General features: G+C 41.2%; 1 protein-coding gene across 2 annotated transcripts in view; it reads right to left on the bottom strand.

Annotated features, from left to right (window-relative positions):
- The window catches only part of LOC124618910 (dynactin subunit 5), a 46,588-nt gene that overhangs the window by 16,513 nt on the left and 8,443 nt on the right, over nucleotides 1–21,632 (bottom strand). The window contains exon 1 of one of the 2 annotated variants that reach the window (XR_006980056.1): nucleotides 5,047–9,249. The exons of the other annotated variant lie outside the window; for it this stretch is intronic. The gene's annotated coding sequence lies outside the window, so the exon portion shown is untranslated. Of the gene's footprint in view, nucleotides 1–5,046; nucleotides 9,250–21,632 lie in introns of those variants that run through there. 2 annotated transcript variants of the gene reach the window in all.

The following is a 21,632-nucleotide window of genomic DNA, read 5'->3' as shown; positions in this document are numbered from 1 at the left end:
CACACATATCCATCCACACAAGCAGACATATTTATGTCTGCTTGTGTCTGTATGTGTGGATGGATATGTGTGTGTGTGCGAGTGTATACCTGTCCTTCTTTCCCCCTAAGGTAAGTCTTTCCGCTCCCGGGATTGGAATGACTCCTTACCCTCTCCTTTAAAACCCACTTCCTTTCGTCTTCCCCTCTCCTTCCCTCTTTCCTGATGAGGCAACAGTTTGTTGCGAAAGCTTGAATTTTGTGTGTATGTTTGTGTTTGTTTGTGTGTCTATCGACCTGCCAGCGCTTTTGTTCGGTAAGTCACCTCATCTTTGTTTTTATATATAATTTTTCCCATGTGGAATGTTTCCTTCCATTATATATATATATATATATATATATATATATATATATATATATATATATATATATGTATATATATATTCAAGTATGAAATTTGTTATTAACAAATCCAAAAATTCAAAAGTAATAGCAGTGTACGTGGTTACAACTCTAGGAGAAAGGATGATCTTCACTATTCAAGGTTAAATCTAACTTTGGCTCCGAAGGGGGTAAATTATGCTGCCACAAAAGTCTGACAGATAGCCATATAGCATTTAAAAGGAAATTAAAAGAATTTCTTAATGGCAACTCCTTCTACTCATTAGATGAATTTTTGGATATAGTAAGTGGGTAATTTCCCCCCCCCCCCCCCCCCACATACACACACAAAAAATTAAAAATATTAAGTGTCATGTACCCCCACAAAAAAATTGAATGTCATGTAGTAGTTTGTGTAATGTAATATCTTGTATAGACTCCTTTTATTAACCTGACACGTTCCACATCATTACGAAGTGTCTTATTAATGATCTATGGAACAAGTAATAATCTAATCTAATCTAAAAATGATTCCAGTCAGCATAGTCCAATGCTAGAAAATTAGGCTTGCCTTTCCTTAACCTATCTTCTAAGAGAAGCTGTAGGGCCAGTATTGCCTTGCGTGTTCCTATATTTCTCCGGAATCCAGATTTATCTTCCTTGAGATCAGTTTCTACCAGTTTTTTTTTTCCTTTTCTGTAAAGAATCATGTTAGTATTTTGCGACCATGACATATTAAACTGATAGTTCGGTAATATTCATACCTGTCAGCATCTGACTTCTTTGGAGTTGGAATTATTACATTCCTCTTGAAGTCTGTGAGGGTATTTTGTCTATAAAGTTTGCACCCCAGGAAGAAAAGTTTTGTCATGGTTAGCCCTCCATCCATCTTTCAGTGTTCTATTAAATTATTCTTGTAGTACATTTCTCCCATCTCATCTTTATCTGCTTCCTCTTCCCTTTCTATAAAATTGCCCTCAAGTTCATTTCCCTAGTATAGGCTGTCTATATATTCCTTCCACTTTTCAGCTTTCCCTTCTTTGCTTTGTACTGGTTTTCTGTCTGAGCTGTTGATATTCATACAGCTGCATCTCTTTTTTCCAAAGGACTCTGTAATTTTGCTATAGGTGCCATCTATCTTTCTCCAAGTTATAAATGTTTCTATAGTTTTGCATCTTTCCTCTAGCCTGATTAATTTGCTGCATTTTTATATTTTTATATATATGACTTACCGAACGAAAGTGCTGGCAGGTCGATAGACACACAAACAAACACAAACATACACACAAAATTCAAGCTTTCGCAACAAACTGTTGCCTCATCAGGAAAGAGGGAAGGAGAGGGGAAGACGAAAGGAAGTGGGTTTTAAGGGAGAGGGTAAGGAGTCATTCCAATCCCGGGAGCGGAAAGACTTACCTTAGGGGGAAAAAAGGACAGGTATACACTCGCACACACGCACATATCCATCCACACATACAGACACAAGCAGACATATTTAAAGACAAAGAGTTTGGGCAGAGATGTCAGTCGAGGCAGAAGTGTAGAGGCAAAGAAGTTGTTGAAACACAGGTGAGGTATGAGTGGCGGCAACTTGAAATTAGCGGAGATTGAAGCCTGGCGGATGACGAGAAGAGAGGATATACTGAAGGAGTTCGGATAGGTTGGTGTTGGTGGGAAGTATCCAGATATTCCGGACGGTGTAACACTGTGCCAAGATGTGCTGGCTGTGCACCAAGGCATGTTTAGCCACAGGGTGATCCTCATTACCAACAAACACTGTCTGCCTGTGTCCATTCATGCGAATGGACAGTTTGTTGCTGGTCATTCCCACATAGAATGCATCACAGTGTAGGCAGGTCAGTTGGTAAATCACGTGGGTGCTTTCACACGTGGCTCTGCCTTTGATCGTGTACACCTTCCGGGTTACAGGACTGGAGTAGGTGGTGGTGGGAGGGTGCATGGGAATCAAAGGCAGACAAATCACTAGAATAAAAAATTTAAAAAAAATAAAACCTACTCATCCCTTTTCATATATCTTCACAGTGACTAAATTAGCTGAAGTGACTCAACATTTTTACTATCTGAATTCTTCTATGTTGAAACTACCCGACAGATTAAACCTGTGTGCTGAACTGAGACTTGAACCTGATGATGACAATATTTTAGGTGAGGGGCAAGCAACATCTTTGTCATCAGTGCCCTGACAAAACGTCAGCATGCCAATCTCATGGGTGGGACAAAGGCTATTTATAATGTATTAAAATCTGTCTCCCTTCCCTACCAATTTAGGGATGAGGCCTGACAGTTCACAAAACGTTACCACTCTTGTAACACTGGAATCAATATTGGCGAGGATGGTGAGGAGATCTCCATCAAGATTGAGGGCTGCCCTGATATCAGTATATAAGGCACACATCACCAAAATATGCTGAACTGAAAGTGGCATGCCACAAACCTCACCTCCCACTGCAGGAGGAAGCCACGTGTTAAAGGGCTATGTCCTATGTGCAGCCTGGTAAGCAGAACCTCCTTCCAGCGGTGACGCTGATATGAAGTATGCCATGCCTGTGTGGTCAATTTGAGTGACCACAGTCTGTTTTCTGTCATCTTAAACAATTCAGTCTCCCACTGATGCATGATGTGTCTGTCAGACAATGAGATCACAGCACGAATGGGATGGGGCACTGACAGACACCACCATCCCGACAAGCTTCCTTGGCTGCTTTGTCAGCCATGTCGTTTCTCTGTATCCCAATGTGGACAGGTACCCAGCAAAAGATCACCCCTTGCCACAGTGTTGGAGCCATTCTAAGGAGTCACGGATGAGCTGAATCAACTAGTGTACTGGATATATCTGGTGAAGTGCTTGTAGTGCACTAAGCGAGTCGAAACAGACAAGAAACCTTATATGGTGATGTCTGAATCCTCTCCAGTGTCGCCATAATGCCTTATAGCTCTGCATCATAATTTGTAAACTGTTCCGGAAGACACACTGTCAGGAAAAACAGCAGAACAACCATGGACATTCTCTTGCTGGGATCCATCTATATAAACAACGATAAAACTGTGGTACGTACCTAAAATGGAAGAAAACAAAGTTGTAAACATGAAATCTGGAGTATACGTTTTCTTGTATCACATCAAGATTAAAATCACCTTGGGCTCTGAAGACATCAAGGTGGCAACATGTTCCATTCCTGGCTGTGTATTCAGAGGTCTGATAGATCTGGATCTTTTAGACAGACAGCAGCACTTACCCTGAATGGCTTCGTCGCATGGGGCCGATTCCTGAACAGCCATTCAAAGCTGGGTTCGCCCACTGCACCAAATGCCAATGACTGAGATGATGCTGATATTTTCAGTGCTTATGTGCCAAAAGGATATGTTGCCAAATCCTGAGTGGTAGTCCCACCAGCTTCTGCACACTGACTCTGAACATCACTGGTCCAAAAGGCTCCAGTTGATATCCAAATGCCCTCACGGTGGATAGCGTCTAACATCTTGAGGTAGGAAGTACAGGCTGATCCATAGACCACACTGCCATAATCTAAACTGATCGAACAGATGCCCTATAAAACTGAGGAGACCAGACCCATCACCATGCTTTTCCATTAAGGTATTTCAAAATATTCAGTAACTGAAACCCCTTTGTTCATAGGTCTTTCAGGTGAGCGCCAAGTTTATTTTGAGTCAAATAATAAACCCAAAAAGCGACCAGTTTACTGAAAATGTAAAATATTATCCCCCTTTGTGAATACTAGTCAGTTAAAACTTCAACAAGCATGGTTAAAACTGACACGCATAGTCTCCTCCGGGGAGAACCATAAACCAGTTGTTTTGGCCCAGATTTCCAGCCTCTTGATGGTCAGCTGTAGCTCCCTCGTCATCACTGTAAGATTGGAGGAAGAGTAGAAGATTGCAAAGTCAACCACAAAAAAAAGAGCATTTGACAGGGCTTCTAACTGCAGAGAAAATGCCTTGATAACAATGGCAAGCAATATGACACTGAGTATACTGCCTTGGCGGACCCCATTCTCTTGAACATAGCTGTCAGAGAAAGCATTACCAATGCAATATCGAAAGCGCCAGTCCTTCAGGAAGGATGGGATAAGAAGTGGCAGATGTCCACGTAGTCCCTATTAATTAAGTTGGTGAAGGATGTTGTACCTCCAAGTGGTACTGTATGCTTTTTCGAGTCAAAAAACACACAAACCAAATGGTTTTTGCATAAGAAGGACTCCTGTATCGCCGTCTCCAGTAGAATCTTTGTCATGGGTGGAATGCAAGGAACATAGAATAAAAAAGGTATGCCAGATTGGCTTAGTGTGCTCTCATTGGTCAGCGACCTGTTATGTCACCCGGCAGCCAGACGGCAGCAGTCTCCGTTTGTAGAATATGAGAGATTGCAAAATAACTGTTTTCACGTCTCTTCTCATATAACTTAAAGTTTCGCGCTCACAGGGTTGAACACACTTCATGTTAATATTTTATACAAGGTTTCCGAAAGAACTACATTAAATATTAGTAGCAATGATGATATATCGCCACCCAAAACTAGTGGCCGATGTTCGCATCCGCATTCATGCTCGTGTTTTAGGCATCTGACTACTGTAAATGTTTTACAGTTGGGTACTGCCTATTTTACACATGTTTTTGTAAATAAAAAGATAGTAATCTTCGAACTTACCTTACAAAGCTGATGTAGAAGCTATGTCGAAGATGCTGAAGGCAACGCTGACCAGAGCCGATTCTTCCTTGCCGAATTCCGTTTCATTGCATCAATTTTGGCTCTTTTGATTAAATGTCTAGTCTGTATAAAAGTTCTTGTTCTGACGTATAACTGAACTATTTTGCTATTAAGTTTGGGAAATTTCGCACTTACATGATCTGCTAAGGTTGCCATCACTCTATTACAATGAGAAATATTTGATCCATGAAAAGCAGCAAATATAATTTCAAACTCATGTATTTTAGCAAACCAGTCAGTAGAGGGAGAAATGATGCCCCCTTTTGAAATAATAGTAATCCAGTCTTGCTTCAGACTAAATTCTGTATCAACAACACACTGCCCTGCTGTATTTCCCAAAGAACTGTCAACGTTTTTGCACTTGAATGCTATATATCCTGCTAGATATTTTAAAGCATCATCATTCATGTCTTCACTGGTACACACTGAATCACTGAGCTCGAAATCTAAGAGCAAGTTTTCGTCATCTGTGGCGACGTCAAATGATTTATCAGTTACTCTTATACATAATTCACTCGAGAGAAAACGTGCAAAATCTTCCTCAGTTTCATCAGCTGGTGTCAGGTAGTTTTCAGAAGCAGAATTCTCATTTCTGTCCTCTGAAGTTGAAGCACCAGAAGACAAAGGTGTTTCACTTGCATTTCCAGTCAGTATAAACGAATTCTGTTTTTTACCTCGAAAGGAGTGGGATTGTTGTAGAAGACACCAAGGCCACGGATTCTGGAAAAGAAATTTTCCAGACAATCTTGATTAAGTCTGGCTGTCAACATGTAAGTAGCTCCGGAATTTTTCATATCATTGTAAAGTCCAAAAAGTGAATTTATTGATATAATGAATCCCTTCTGAAACGGGAGAAGACTGTTTCTTTTTCCTACTCGCATATTAGAACACATTTCAAGAAATCTTTTTAGAGAGTTTTCCTGACTTCTGATATTAAACCCGTAATCACTTCTAAGGGGAGCTTTTTCATCTTGAGGGTATCTCGAATTCAGCACTTCGAAAACATCGTTCACGAGCTCAATGAAGCTTCCTTCGCGATCTTCATGCAAAACATATCTCACAGCTTGGGCAGTGCGACGTGAAAATATCTGTGCAGCCCTTTGGACATTCTGACGATCACGTCCACTAACATTAAGATGAACCTCCGATATGTGGTGATTGATCGAAAGATCGCCTTTCTGATGTCGAAGAAAATCTTCTATAACCATTTTTGTAATCACAGTACCATCAGGCAAAGTGATTCCGTCATCAAGAAAATGATTTCTTAATAACTTAAGCAAATGTGGAACATCAAAAATAACCCAGACTTTTCTGCTACGATCAACAGGATTTGAAAAGAATGTCTTGGATGTAGACACACCAAGTTGCTTCCACACGTACATATTTTTTGGTCCCATGTCACACGTAACAGCTACGATACGGATTCCTGCTGTTTCAACTTCTTTTATGACATTCTGCAACAAATCACTAGACATTGCAACATCAAAGTCATAATACACTGGCTGCTTCCATTTTGAAAACAAGCTGCGAACCATGACGACTTGGACATTGTTGTGTGGTCCAAGTACTACATTGTCGGACGAATCGTAAGTCACACGACCGTCAATGCTCATCTCGTCGAAGCTTAGGACACCAATCGCCTCTAATGATGTGAACATTTCTGACCTACCTTTAATTATCTCCAAAACTGGTTTCAAAATACCTGGTTGGCACTTGAACTGTTTCGTCCATGTCTGGAGTGTTGACCTGCAGGGAAAAGGATAATTCTTCCTCCTCAGGTAGGCATATGCTTTAGGAGACAAAGCTCTCAATGTGAGAGCATTTGCAATGTCCTCTGAGCACCACTTTACTTGCTTCCTCTTCTTTAACAGACAACAAATTTGTCCTGGTGTGAAACACTGAGAAAGTGTACTTCTCACATCCGAGCATACACATTTGTGCTTCTTAGTGTGAGACACATTATGTTTTATAGATGTAGCTTGCTTTATAACTTCTTTCATGGACTTAATTCTTTGTTCCAGTCAAACATTTTTAATCTTCAAACTAACCAATTCTTTCTTCAGTGCTTGAATTTCCTGGTCTTTAAGTGAAATTAGCAGATCAGTAAAAACGTCTGTGTTGCTGGATTTGTCCAGCTTACTTTTCTTGGGAGATAAAGTTTTCAACGTTGAGAGAGCTCTTTTTTTACTGTTCTGGTGTCACAGCAACGTTCTCTCTCTGTTAGAACACTACTGGTAACATTCGCGGTCCTGGGACCTGGAACTTTGAATACATTTCCATGCCAGTTTGGTATTTTTAGAGACGGAACAGCATTATCCTGTAGCAGTTTCCGTGTAGGTAGACCTAACAATTCATTCTGCAAGTCTCGTTTGTAATCGCTTTCACAAAAATGTTCAGAACAAACTCTTGCATTATTAACATTAATTTTGTCCTCTCGTTTACAACGAACAATCCACTTACGCTGTAGTTCAACATTTTTTGGAAAACGATGATAAATTACGCCTTCAGTCTTACGTCCACTATTACGACATTCAGCAACTGCACAATACGACGTATTTATAGAATTACATACAAACTAACGTGTAACACGAACTCACATACACGCCTTCGATAGAAACACTGAGCGACACCGTTGTAAACACACTGCAGTAGCTGCCAGGTGATGTCACAGCTCGAGATTCATCATGGCAGATAAAGGAGTGGGAGGTCGCATTTGCACTCCCGTGGGTGGAATGGTAGTGTCTGAAACCACACTGGGAGTGGCTCACGTAACCTCAGAATTCTAGCAGCCAGACGAGGCAGTGGTTGACCGTGCGTTCAAGAGTCTTATCCATACAAGTGGTAATGGCTTCACTCCGGTAACTGTTAGGGGTGCTAAGGCCCTTGCGTGATTTCCATAATGAAATTAATATTGCCTCCTTTCAGGTAGTGGGGTATTGTCCTCAACCAGATCTGACTGAAATGAGAGGCGCTGTCCTTTCACTTCAGGGCACAGATGACAGAGCATGGCATACTGAATCTCATCAGGTCCTGGAGCAGTGTCTCTGGTTGCTGACAGAGCTGGTTCCAGTTCCCACATGGAGAATGGAAGGTTGTAGACTACATTATGTGAGAAGAAATGGAGCTTCCTCATCTCCACTGTGCTACAACACCTGAAACATAGGAGCTTGGCTGGGCAACTTAGTGACTGTAAAAAAAGTGTTCAGCTAAAACCTGAGCCATATCTTAGGTGCATCCGCCAAGACTCCATTTCTCAACAAGGCTGTAAGGGGACGCGTACTGCCCTTGTCTGAAATCCCCAAAATTGTGCAGTGGAAATGGATCAATTAATGTAAGTCATGAATTCCTTCCAGAAACATGTCTTCCATTCTTTTATCTCTTGCCTCCCATGTGCTCTCCCAGATCTGAAGGCAGGAAGGTTTTCTGTAGTTGGATGGTGTTTGAAGTTCTGTAGAGCTGTTCGTCTGGCTCTGACTTCAAATCAACAGTCATCATTCCGCCAAGGTACAGGTCGTCATCTGAGGTGATTGCTAGGCTTGGGGTGGACTCTTGTTGCAGCCCATTGGATCTCACAAGTGATATGGGCCACCATGTCCTATGCACAATCCTTTTGTTAAAAAAATAACCTGTCAACTGTACAGCAACCAATTTGCCCTTTAAACCATCCATCTTCATGGTCTCCTATTGACCACTATCCGAGCTGGCAGACGGATCCACACTGGGAAGTGGTCACTAGAATGTAAATCTGTAGCCACTTACCACTGAACCATGTCCGCAATAGCTGGGGAGCAAAAACAAAGGTCTAAGGCCATAAAAATCTCTTTAGCTGTGGAAAAGTTGTCAGCTGATCTGAACTCAAAAGGTAGATATTCTCAGAATGGAAGAGTCACTGGATAATATGACTCCTGGAGCAAGTGACAGCTGAGCCCCACAACACATTGTGTGCGCTGAAGTCCCCCACAAGGAGGAATGGGTGTGGGAGTGCCCAAAAGTATCATCAGGTGGAAGATGTAAGGAATGCATTGTGGCGTTAGAACTTTCATGGCAACTGCTTGCATGGCAATTGTAAGATGTATAGGAGACTAGTGACATCTGTCTTCAATGAAAACAGCCATTCCACCTTTAGCCCTGTCTCCTGTAATATTGTCCCTCCTTCCTCCTGGACCAGGACCTGTAATTCTTCCAAATGTTATCGGTATCCATTTAAATTCCACTGCAACACAGAAGTCCTGTGAGACTACTGATTGTTTTTTATTTTTCCAGTCTTTGATCACAATATCAATCCTTAGACGATGACCGATTTCAGTCCATAATGATCATCCTCAGATCTGGAATATACAAATACATACACCTAGTGAGCAGTGTGTCTTTCAACATTATACAGCAATACGTATCACAATATACTATCATACAACCAGGGAAATGTACAGATAAAATACAGTAAAACGGACCTTTTTTACACCATGTCCTAAAGTGATAAGGCCATAATGGCATCAACAAAACATATAATCAGCACAGCATCGTCACATATATCTAAAATTAATGTGTAGAGTAGGCCACATCGTCCACACAGTCATTATTGCAACTGGCTACTGAAGTACAATAGCTACCAGCTGTGGGCTTAGATGTAGTCATCATTTACGCAAAAAAAATAATCTGATACAAAAACTTAAGGTAAAATACATGTAGCAGACTTATAAAATTGATAACTATCATGGAAACCAATTGCGATACATTAAAAGACGAATACAGTTACCCATATAAAATTATTAAACAGAAATATATGAAGAGAACAGGACCGATCTTTTTTTATGGTGAATATATGGTCAACAATTAATATACATAATACATTGCCTGTAGCAACCTGTAAATTGCCTATGAAAGCTAAAATGTCTATATGACAGCTGAAAAAAGGACAGATTAATGATCAGCGTCCTCTGTTGGGTCGGCCACCAGGCTGTTATGTAGGTGCGCACCGACCTTAAGAAGTTAACCACTAGAGGGCTTTACATACAACGTGATATGTCTCCCACAGAAAACGTTTAAACAACACATTAACAGTCATTAAATAAAATTATATAGTCTGGCTATACATTCCATAAATAGGTAGCATAATCAGTTACAGGATTAGAGTGACTAATGTATGGAAGTAAGGCAAATGCCTACTGTTCTCGACATGAATCATCAAGTAAGGCTAAGTATAATACGTGAGGCATTATTTGGTTATCGTAGTACATTATCACACAAAACAAAGTAGGCGTTGGGCACAAAATTGCTTTGTCCATTGAGTACCCTAGTGGAGTCATGCTTTTTGACTTTGCAAATCTCCATTTCCTCCAACAAGTTGAGGGCGCGACCCTTCTCTGCCCTATGTAGAATACGCATACAACTCTCGATATTGCCTACAGTACGGCCGGTTTCCGCCAAATGCATTCCCAATGCAGTTTTGTTATGTGCCTGCAAATGCTCCCTGAATCTAATTTTACCTAGCCTTACTTGATGATCCATGTCGAGAACAGTAGATATTTGCCTTACTTCCATACATTAGTCGCTCTAATCCTGTAACTGATTATGCTACCTATTCATGGAATGTATAGCCAGTAAGTGTGTGTGTGTGTGTGTGTGTGTGTGTGTGTGCGTGTGTATATATATATATATATATATATATATATATATATATATATATATAAAGAAAGATGATGAAACTTACCAAACAAAAGCGCTGGCAGGTCGATAGACACACAAACAAACACAAACATACACACAAAATTCTAGCTTTCGCAACCAATGGTTGCCTCGTCAGGAAAGAGGGAAGGAGAAGGAAAGACAAAAGGATATGGGTTTTAAGGGAGAGGGTAAGGAGTCATTCCAATCCCGGGAGCGGAAAGACTTACCTTAGGGGGAAAAAAGGACAGGTATACACTCGCACACACACACATATCCATCCACACATACACAGACACAAGCAGACATTTGTAAAGGCAAAGAGTTTGGGCAGAGATGTCAGTCGGGGCAGATGTACAGAGGCAAAGATGAAGTTGAAAGACAGGTGAGGTATGAGCGGCGGCAAATTGAAATTAGAAATTAGCGGAGATTGAGGCCTGGCGGATAGCGAGAAGAAAGGATATGCTGAAGGGCAAGTTCCCATCTCCGGAGTTCTGACAGGTTGGTGTTAGTGGGAAGTATCCAGATAACCCGGACGGTGTAACACTGTGCCAAGATGTGCTGGCCGTGCACCAAGGCATGTTTAGCCACAGGGTGATCCTCATTACCAACAAACACTGTCTGCCTGTGTCCATTCATGCGAATGGACAGTTTGTTGCTGGTCATTCCCACATAGAACGCTTCACAGTGTAGGCAGGTCAGTTGGTAAATCACGTGGGTGCTTTCACACGTGGCTCTGCCTTTGATCGTGTACACCTTCCGGGTTACAGGACTGGAATAGGTGGTGGTGGGAGGGTGCATGGGACAGGTTTTACACCTGGGGCGGTTACAGGGGTAGGAGCCAGAGGGTAGGGAAGGTGGTTTGGGGATTTCATAGGGATGAACTAAGAGGTTGCGAAGGTTAGGTGGACGGCGGAAAGACACTCTTGGTGGAGTGGGGAGGATTTCATGAAGGATGGATCTCATTTCAGGGCAGGATTTGAGGAAGTCGTATCCCTGCTGGAGAGCCACATTCAGAATCTGATCCAGTCCCGGAAAGTATCCCGTCACAAGTGGGGCACTTTTGGGGTTCTTCTGTGGAAGGTTCCGGGTTTGAGGAGATGAGGATGTGGCTCTGGTTATTTGCTTCTGTACCAGGTCGGGAGGGTAGTTACGGGATGCAAAAGCTGTTTTCAGGTTGTTGGTGTAATGGTTCAAGGATTCCGGACTGGAGCAGATTCGTTTGCCACGAAGACCAAGGCTGTAGGGAAGGGACCGTTTGATGTGGAATGGGTGGCAGCTGTCATAATGGAGGTACTGTTGCTTGTTGGTGGGTTTAATGTGGACGGACGTGTGAAGCTGGCCATTGGACAGGTGGAGGTCAACGTCAAGGAAAGTGGCATGGGATTTGGAGTAGGACCAGGTGAATCTGATGGAACCAAAGGAGTTAAGGTTGGAGAGGAAATTCTGGAGTTCTTCTTTACTGTGAGTCCAGATCACGAAAATGTCATCAATAAATCTGTACCAAACTTCGGGTTGGCAGGCCTGGGTAACCAGGAAGGCTTCCTCTAAGCGACCCATGAATAGGTTGGCATACGAGGGGGCCATCCTGGTACCCATGGCTGTTCCCTTTAATTGTTGGTATGTCTGGCCTTCAAAAGTGAAGAAGTTGTGGGTCAGGATGAAGCTGGCTAAGGTAATGAGGAAAGAGGTTTTAGGTAGGGCGGCAGGTGATCGGCGTGAAAGGAAGTGCTCCATCGCAGCGAGGCCCTGGACATGCGGAATATTTGTGTATAAGGAAGTGGCATCAATGGTTACAAGGATGGTTTCCGGGGGTAACAGACTGGGTAGGGATTCCAGGCGTTTGAGAAAGTGGTTGGTGTCTTTGATGAAGGATGGGAGACTGCATGTAATGGGTTGAAGGTGTTGATCTACGTAGGCAGAGATGCGTTCGGTGGGGGCTTGGTAACCAGCTACAATGGGACGGCCGGGATGATTGGGTTTGTGAATTTTGGGAAGAAGGTAGAAGGTAGGGGTGCGGGGTGTTGGTGGGGTCAGGAGGTTGATGGAATCGGGTGAAAGGTTTTGTAGGGGGCCTAAGGTTCTGAGGATTCCTTGAAGCTCCGCCTGGACATCAGGAATGGGATTGCCTTGGCAAACTTTGTAAGTAGTGTTGTCTGAAAGCTGACGCAGTCCCTCAGCCACATACTCCCGACGATCAAGTACCACAGTTGTGGAACCCTTGTCCGCCGGAAGAATGACGATGGATCGGTCAGCCTTCAGATCACGGATAGCCTGGGCTTCAGCAGTGGTGATGTTGGGAGTAGGATTAAGGTTTTTTAAGAAGGATTGAGAGGCAAGGCTGGAAGTCAGAAATTCCTGGAAGGTTAGGAGAGGGTGATTTTGAGGAAGAGGAGGTGGGTCCCGCTGTGACGGAGGACGGAACTGTTCCAGGCATGGTTCAATTTGGATAGTGTATATATATATATATCTAAAAAGAAAAATGATGAAACTTACCAAACAAAAGCGCTGGCAGGTCGATAGACACACAAACAAACACAAACATACACACAAAATTCTGCTTTCGCAACCAATGGTTGCCTCGTCAGGAAAGAGGGAAGGAGGAGGAAAGACAAAAGGATATGGGTTTTGGGAGAGGGTAAGGAGTCATTCCAATCCCGGGAGCGGAAAGACTTACCTTAGGGGGAAAAAAGGACAGGTATACACTCGCACACACACACATATCCATCCACACATACACAGACACAAGCAGACATTTGTAAAGGCAAAGAGTTTGGGCAGAGATGTCAGTCGGGGCAGATGTACAGAGGCAAAGATGAAGTTGAAAGACAGGTGAGGTATGAGCGGCGGCAAATTGAAATTAGAAATTAGCGGAGATTGAGGCCTGGCGGATAGCGAGAAGAAAGGATATGCTGAAGGTGTTTGTGTTTGTTTGTGTGTCTATCGACCTGCCAGCGCTTTTGTTTGGTAAGTTTCATCATCTTTCTTTTTAGATATATTTTTCCCACGTGGAATGTTTTCCTCTATTATATATATATATATATATATATATATATATATATATATATATATATATATATATATATATATATATATAGTGTCTAAAGAATTGATATTGTGGTTAAAGACTGGAAAAATAAAAAACATTTGACAGTATTGGATCGCTGTTTGTATACGCGGCCATGTCGCAGTTGGTATTGACTGTTAATATGTTGTTTAAACGTTTTATGTGGGAGACATATCACGTTGTATGTAAAGCCCTCTAGTGGTTAAGTTCTTAAGATCGGTGCACGCCTACATAACAGCCTGGTGCACGACCCAACAGAGGGCGCTAATCATTGATCTGTCCTTTTTCAGCTGTCATATAGACATTTTAGCTTTCATAGCCAATTTACAGGTTGCTACAGGCAATGTATTATGTATATTAATTGTTGACCACATATTCACCATAAAAAAGATCGGTCCTGTTCTCTTCATATATTTCCGTTTAATAATTTTATATGGGTAACTGTATTCATCTTTTAATGTATCGCTATTGGTTTCCATGATAGTTATCAATTTTAAAAGTTGCTACATGTATTTTACCTTATGTGTTTGTATCAGATTATGTTATTTTGCCTCCCCCCATGAACCATGGACCTTGCCGTTGGTGGGGAGGCTTGCGTGCCTCAATGATACAGATAGCCGTACCGTAGGTGCAACCACAACGGAGGGGTATCTGTTGAGAGGCCACACAAACATGTGGTTCCTGAAGAGGGGCAGGAGCCTTTTCAGTAGTTGCAGGGGCAAAAGTCTTGATGATTGACTGATCTGGCCTTGTAACACTAACCAAAACGGGCTTGCTGTTGTGGTACTGCGAACACCTGAAAGCAAGGGGAAACTACAGCCGTAATTTTTCCCGAGGGCATGCAGCTTTACTGTATGGTTAAATGATGATGGCGTCCTCTCGGGTAAAATATTCCGGAGGTAAAATAGTCCCCCATTCCGATCTCCGGGCGGGGACAACTCAGGAGGACATCGTTATCAGGAGAAAGAAAACTGGCATTCTACGGATCGGAGCGTGGAATGTCAGATCCCTTAATCGGGCAGGTAGGTTAGAAAATTTAAAAAGGGAAATGGATAGGTTAAAGTTAGATATAGTGGGAATTAGTGAAGTTTGGTGGTAGGAGGAACAAGACTTCTGGTCAGGTGAATACAGGATTATAAATACAAAATCAAATAGGGGTAATGCAGGAGTAGGTTTAATAATGAATAAAAAAATAGGAGTGCAGGTAAGCTACTACAAACAGCATAGTGAACGTATTATAGTGGCCAAGATAGACACGGAGCCCATGCCTACTACAGTAGTACAAGTTTATATGCCAACTAGCTCTGCAGATGACGAAGAAATTGAAGAAATGTATGATGAGATAAAATAAATTATTCAGGTAGTGAAGGAAGACGAAAATTTAATAGTCATGGGTGACTGGAATTCGACAGTAGGAAAAGGGAGAGAAGGAAACATAGTAGGTGAATATGGATTGGGGCTAAGAAATGAAAGAGGAAGCCGTCTGGTAGAATTTTGCACAGAGCATAACTTAACCATAGCTAACACTTGAATCAAGAATCATAAAAGAAGGTTGTATACATGGAAGAATCCTGGAGATACTAAAAGGTATCATATAGATTATATAATGGTAAGACAGAAATTTAGGAACCAGGTTTTAAATTGTAAGACACTTCCAGAGGCAGATGTGGACTCTGGCCACAATCTATTGGTTATGAACTGTAGATTAAAACTGAAGAAACTGCAAAAAGGTGGGAATTTAAGGAGATGGGACATGGATAAACTGACTAAACCAGAGGTTGTACAGTGTTCCAGGGAGAGCGTAAGGGAACAATTGACAGGAATGGAGGAAAGAAATACAGTAGAAGAAGAGTGGGTAGCTCTGTGGGATGAAGTAGTGAAGGCGGCAGAGGATCATATAGGTAAAAAGACGAGGGCTAGGAGAAATCCTTGGGTAACAGAAGAAATATTGAATTTAATTGATGAAAGGAGAAAATATAAAAATGCAGTAAATGAAGCAGGCAAAAAGGAATACAAACGTCTCAAAAATGATATCGACAGGAAAGGCAAAATGGCTAAGCAGAGATGGCTTGAGGACAAATGTAAGGATGTAGAGGCTTATCTCACTAGGGATAAGATAGATACTGCCTACAGGAAAATTAAAGAGACCTTTGGAGAAAGGAGAACCACTTGCATGAATATCAAGAGCTTTGATGGAAACCCAGTTCTAAGCAAAGAAGGGAAAGCAGAAAGGTGGAAGGAGTATATAGAGGGTCTATACATGGGTAATGTACTTGAGGACAATATTATGGAAATGGAAGAGGATGTAGATGAAGATGAAATGGGAGATATGATACTGCGTGAAGAGTTTGACAGAGCACTGAAAGAACAAGGCCCCCGGAGTAGACAACATTCCATTAGAACTATTGACAGCCTTGTGAGAGCCAGTCCTGACAAAACTCTACCATCTGGTGAGCAAGATGTATGAGACAGGCGAAATACCCTCAGACTTCAAGAAGAATATAATTCCAATCCCAAAGAAAGCAGGTGTTGACAGATGTGAAAATTACCGAATTATCAGTTTCATAAGTCACAGCTGCAAAATACTAACGCAAATTCTTTACAGACAAATGGAAAAACTGTTAGAAGCTGACCTCGGCGAAGATCAGTTTGGATTCCGTAGAAATGTTGGAACATGTGAGGCAATACTGACCCTACGACTTATCTTAGAAGGAAGATTAAGGAAAGGCAAACCTACATTTCTAGCATTTGTAGACTTAGAGAAAGCTATTGACAATGTTGACTGGAATACTCTCTTTCAAATTCGGAAGGTGGCAGGGGTAAAATACAGGGAGCGAAAGGCTATTTACAATTTGTACAGAAACCAGATGGCAGTTGAGTCGAGGGGCATGAAAGGGAAGCAGTGGTTGGGAAGAAAGTGAGACAGGGTTGTAGCCTATCCCTGATGTTATTCAATCTGTGTATTGAGCAAGTAATAAAGGAAACAAAAGAAAAGTTTGGAGTAGGTATTAAAATCCATGGAGAAGAAATAAAAACTTTGAGGTTCGCCGACGACATTGTAATTCTGTCAGAGACAGCAAAGGACTTGGAAGAACAGTTGAATGGAATGGACAGTGTCTTGAAAGGAGAGTATAAGATGAACATCAACAAAAGCACAACGAGGATAATGGAATGTAATCGAATTAAGTCGGGTGATGCTGAGGGAATTAGATTCGGAAATGAGACTCTTAAAGTAGTAAAGGAGTTTTGCTATTTGCGGAGCAAAATAACTGATGATGGTCGAAGTAGAGAGGATATAAAATGTAGACTGGCAATGGCAAGGAAAGCATTTCTGAAGAAGAAAAATTTGTTAACATCGAGTATAGACTTAAATGTCAGGAAGTCGTTTCTGAAAGTATTTGTATGGAGTGTAGCCACGTATGGAAGTGAAACGTGGACGATAAATAGTTTAGACAAGAAGAGAATAGAAGCTTTCGAAATGCGGTGCTACAGAAGAATGCTGAAGATTAGATGGGTAGATCACATAACTAATGAGGAGGTATTGAATAGAATCGGGGAGAAGAGGAGCTTGTGGCACAACTTGACTAGAAGAAGGGATCGGTTGGTAGGACATGTTCCGAGACATCGAGGGATCACCAATTTAGTATTGGAGGGCAGCGTGAAGGGTAAAAATCATAGAGGGAGACCAAGAGATGAATACACTAAGCAGATTCAGAAAGATGTAGGCTGCAGCAGGTACTGGCAGATCAAGAAGCTTGCACAGGATAGAGTAGCATGGAGAGCTGCACCAAACCAGTCTCAGGACTGAAAACCACAACAACAACATGTTTTTTTGCGTAAATGATGGCTACATCTAAGCCCACAATAGCGACATCTAGGGAGAATGTAGGCAAACAGATTTCTGGCAGCTACTGTACTTCAGTAGCCAGTTGCAATAATGACTGTGTGGACATTGTGGCCTATTCTACACCTTAATTTTAGATATATGTGATGATGCTGTGCTGATTATATTTATATGTTTCGACGATGCCATTAAGCCTTATCACTTTAGGACATGGTGTAAAAATGTACGTTTTACCATATTTTATCTATGCATTTCCCTTTGATGGTATATTGTGATACATATTGCTGTATTATGTTGAAAGACACACTGCTCACTAGGTGTATGTATTTGTATATTGTGTATCTCAGGATGATCATTACGGAGTGAAACCGGTCATCGTCTAAAGAACTGGTATTATGGTTAAAGACTGGAAAAATAAAAAAACATTTGACAGTATTGGATCGCTGTTTGTACACGCGGCCATGTTGCAATTGGTAAGACTACTGATTAGTGATGGTTGTTAGTCTTGTCTTACTTCCTCAGAAGCAGTGATTTATCTGGCAGTTCAATTTAGACTGAAGGATACATGACCAATCAGTCCTGTTTGTGTCATCGCCAAATTTAAATCAACATGCAGTGAAAAGTTCAGGAACTTAAGACAAAATGTGAATTTGTCTCAAAACTGAATGAAACTTCTTTGTAATTCAGCAACCAGTGTTTAGTACACACTAACTACAAAGCTTTTGTATCAGAAATCAAGAGTATATTCAATGAATGTTTTCCTTTCATAAGAGTTTGTGAAAAATCTAGTACAAAACTCAGGTATAACTGAAGGCATCAAAGTCTCTAGCATCAGAAAGAGGAAATTTCACATGGAAGCAAAGACCAACTATGATACAGAATTTCTCATATATGTAAGCAAATACAAAAGAATATTTAGCAAACTTATTAAACATCCAAAGCAAATGGCAAACATTAAGCTCATCTCAAATGCCATAAACAAATCAAAAGCTGTATTGCAGATTGTCACAACTCAAGTAGGTACCAAGAAAACTACTGATTTTAACCTTAAATTACAAACTGATGAGGAAACTGTTGCAGACACCAGACAGATCTATGCAGAATTAAATAGGTACTTTATAATTTCAGATAAAATTACTGATCTGACCTCCACCTCAAAGATAGCTACATCAGTCCCTCCATCCATATCAAACCTACTAACTACCAGCAATACCTCCACTTTGACAGCTGCCACCCACTCCATACCAAGAAGTCCCTTCCATACAGCCAAGCCACCCATGGTCATCGCATCTGCAGTGATGAGCGATCCCTCTCGAAATATATCAATGGTCTCACTGAAGCCTTCACAGACCATAATTATCCCTCCAACCTTGTACAAAAAGGAGAAAGGAGAACCACTTGCATGAATATCAAGAGCTTTGATGGAAACCCAGTTCTAAGCAAAGAAGGGAAAGCAAAAGGTGGAAGGAGTATATGGAGGGTCTATACATGGGTGATGTACTTGAGGACAATATTATGGAAATGGAAGAGGATGTAGATGAAGATGAAATGGGAGATATGATACTGCGTGAAGAGTTTGACAGAGCACTGAAAGACCTGAGTCGAAACAAGGCCCCGGGAGTAGACAACATTCCATTAAACTACTGACAGCCTTGGGAGAGCCAGTCCTGACAAAACTCTACCATCTGGTGAGCAAGATGTATGAGACAGGTGAAATACCCTCAGACTTCAAGAAGAATATAATAATTCCAATCCCAAAGAAAGCAGGTGTTGACAGATAACTATCAGTTTAATAAGTCACAGCTGTAAAATACTAACGCGAATTCTTTACAGACGAATGGAAAAACTGGTAGAAGCCGACCTCGGGGAAGATCAGTTTGGATTCCGAAGAAATGTTGGAACGGGAAGATCAGTTTGGATTCCGAAGAAATGTTGGAACACATGAGGCAATACTGACCCTACGACTTATCTTAGAAGGAAGATTAAGGAAAGGCAAACCTACATTTCTAGCATTTGTAGCCTTAGAAAGCTTTTGACAATGTTGACTGGAATACTCTCTTTCAAATTCGGAAGGTGGCAGGGGTAAAATACAGGGAGCGAAAGGGTATTTACAATTTGTACAGAAACCAGATGGTAGTTATAAGAGTTGAGGGACATGAAAGGGAAGCAGTGGTTGGGAAGGGAGTAAGACAGGGTTGTAGCCTCTCCCCAATGTTATTCGATCTGTATATTGAGCAAGCAGTAAAGGTAACGAAAGAAAAATTCGGAGTAGGTATTAAAATCCAGGGAGAAGAAATAAAAACTTTTGAGGTTCGCCGATGACATTGTAATTCTGTCAGAGACAGCAAAGGACTTGGAAGAGCAGTTGAACGGAATGGATAGCATCTTGAAAGGAGGATATAAGATGAACATCAACAAAAGCAAAACGAGGATAATGGAATGTAGTCGAATTAAGTTGGGTCATGCTGAGGGAATTAGATTAGGAAATGAGACACATAAAGTAGTAAAGGAGTTTTGCTATTTGGGGAGCAAAATAACTGATGATGGTTGAAGTAGAGAGGATATAAAATGTAGACTGGCAGTGGCAAGGAAAGCGTTTATGAGGAAGAGAAATTTGTTAACATCGAGTATAGATTTAAGTGTCAGGAAGTCGTTTCTGAAAGTATTTGTATGGAGTGTAGCCATGTATGGAAGTGAAACATGGACAATAAATAGTTTGGACAAGAAGAGAATAGAAGCTTTCGAAATGCGGTGCTACAGAAGAATGTTGAAGATTAGGTGGGTGGGTCACGTAACTAATGAGGAGGTATTGAATAGGATTGGGGAGAAGAGAAGTTTGTGGCACTACTTGACTAGAAGAAGGGATCAGTTTGTTAGGACATGTCCTGAGGCATCAAGAGATCACAAATTTAGCATTGGAGGGCAGTGTGGAGGGTAAAAATCATACACTAAGCACATTCAGAAAAGGATGTAGGTTGCAGTAGGTACTGGGAGATGAAAGAGCTTGCACAGGATAGATTAGCATGGAGAGCTACATCAAACCAGTCTCAGGACTGAAGACCACAACAACAACAACAACAACAACAGCAACAACAACAACTTGCGAACAATGTAATTTCGGCTTTGTTACTGTGAAAAATCAAAAGACTATATGATATACTAAAATGTCAAAAAATTTATTTATGTAAAAACAAAAATTCTTCAAATTTCATTAGACCAATTTAACAATGTGGATCTAAAATGTGACATTTTCAGCTTCAAGAATCAGACCCCTAGACAAGAAGAACTGGAGCCAACTCTACATGAAAAGCTAAGTAAACTAGAAAGTTTACTGTAATCTTCGCTCATCTCAAATCTACAAAAAAGACTAATGTGGACAATAGATGGAATAAGGAAAGAGGGAGGAGATTACAAGCTTCACTACCGGACAAAAAAAGTATTCTTAACAAAGTTCCCCAATTTACTGCTATTCAGGGAAGTTGTCACACTCAACTTATTCTCAGAACCGAAAGCTTGCTAAATCATGAGGAAGAAAATGCCAAAATATTTAGCTAGGCATGGAACTTATATTATAAACACAGATTAGATGTCAGAGCAGGGGGAGTATTCACTGCAGTCGACAAAAATATTGTGTCTATCGAGGTCAAAACTGAGTCTGACTGTGAACTTATCTAGATGCGAGTAACAAGTCTAGGCAAACTCAAGTTAATAATTGGATGTTTTCACTGGCCACCCAATTCTACTGTGATAGTTTTAGAATCATTCAAAGAAAGTCTACGCTGAGTAGAGCGGAAATATCTAGATCATGCAATATTAGTTTTAGGCGACTTTAACGTACCCAGGATAGATTGGAATGTCTATGGATTCATGGCACATGGTATGGGCAAGCAGTCTTGTGGAGTAATTTTGACTACATTTTCCAAAATCTATCTCAAACAGTTAGTTTGACAG

This window comes from Schistocerca americana, chromosome 1, assembly GCF_021461395.2.
Source record: "Schistocerca americana isolate TAMUIC-IGC-003095 chromosome 1, iqSchAmer2.1, whole genome shotgun sequence".
Classification (NCBI taxonomy): Eukaryota; Metazoa; Arthropoda; class Insecta; order Orthoptera; family Acrididae; genus Schistocerca; species Schistocerca americana.
Note: the sequence above shows the minus strand (reverse complement) of the source record. Positions and strands in the feature narration are given on the sequence as shown.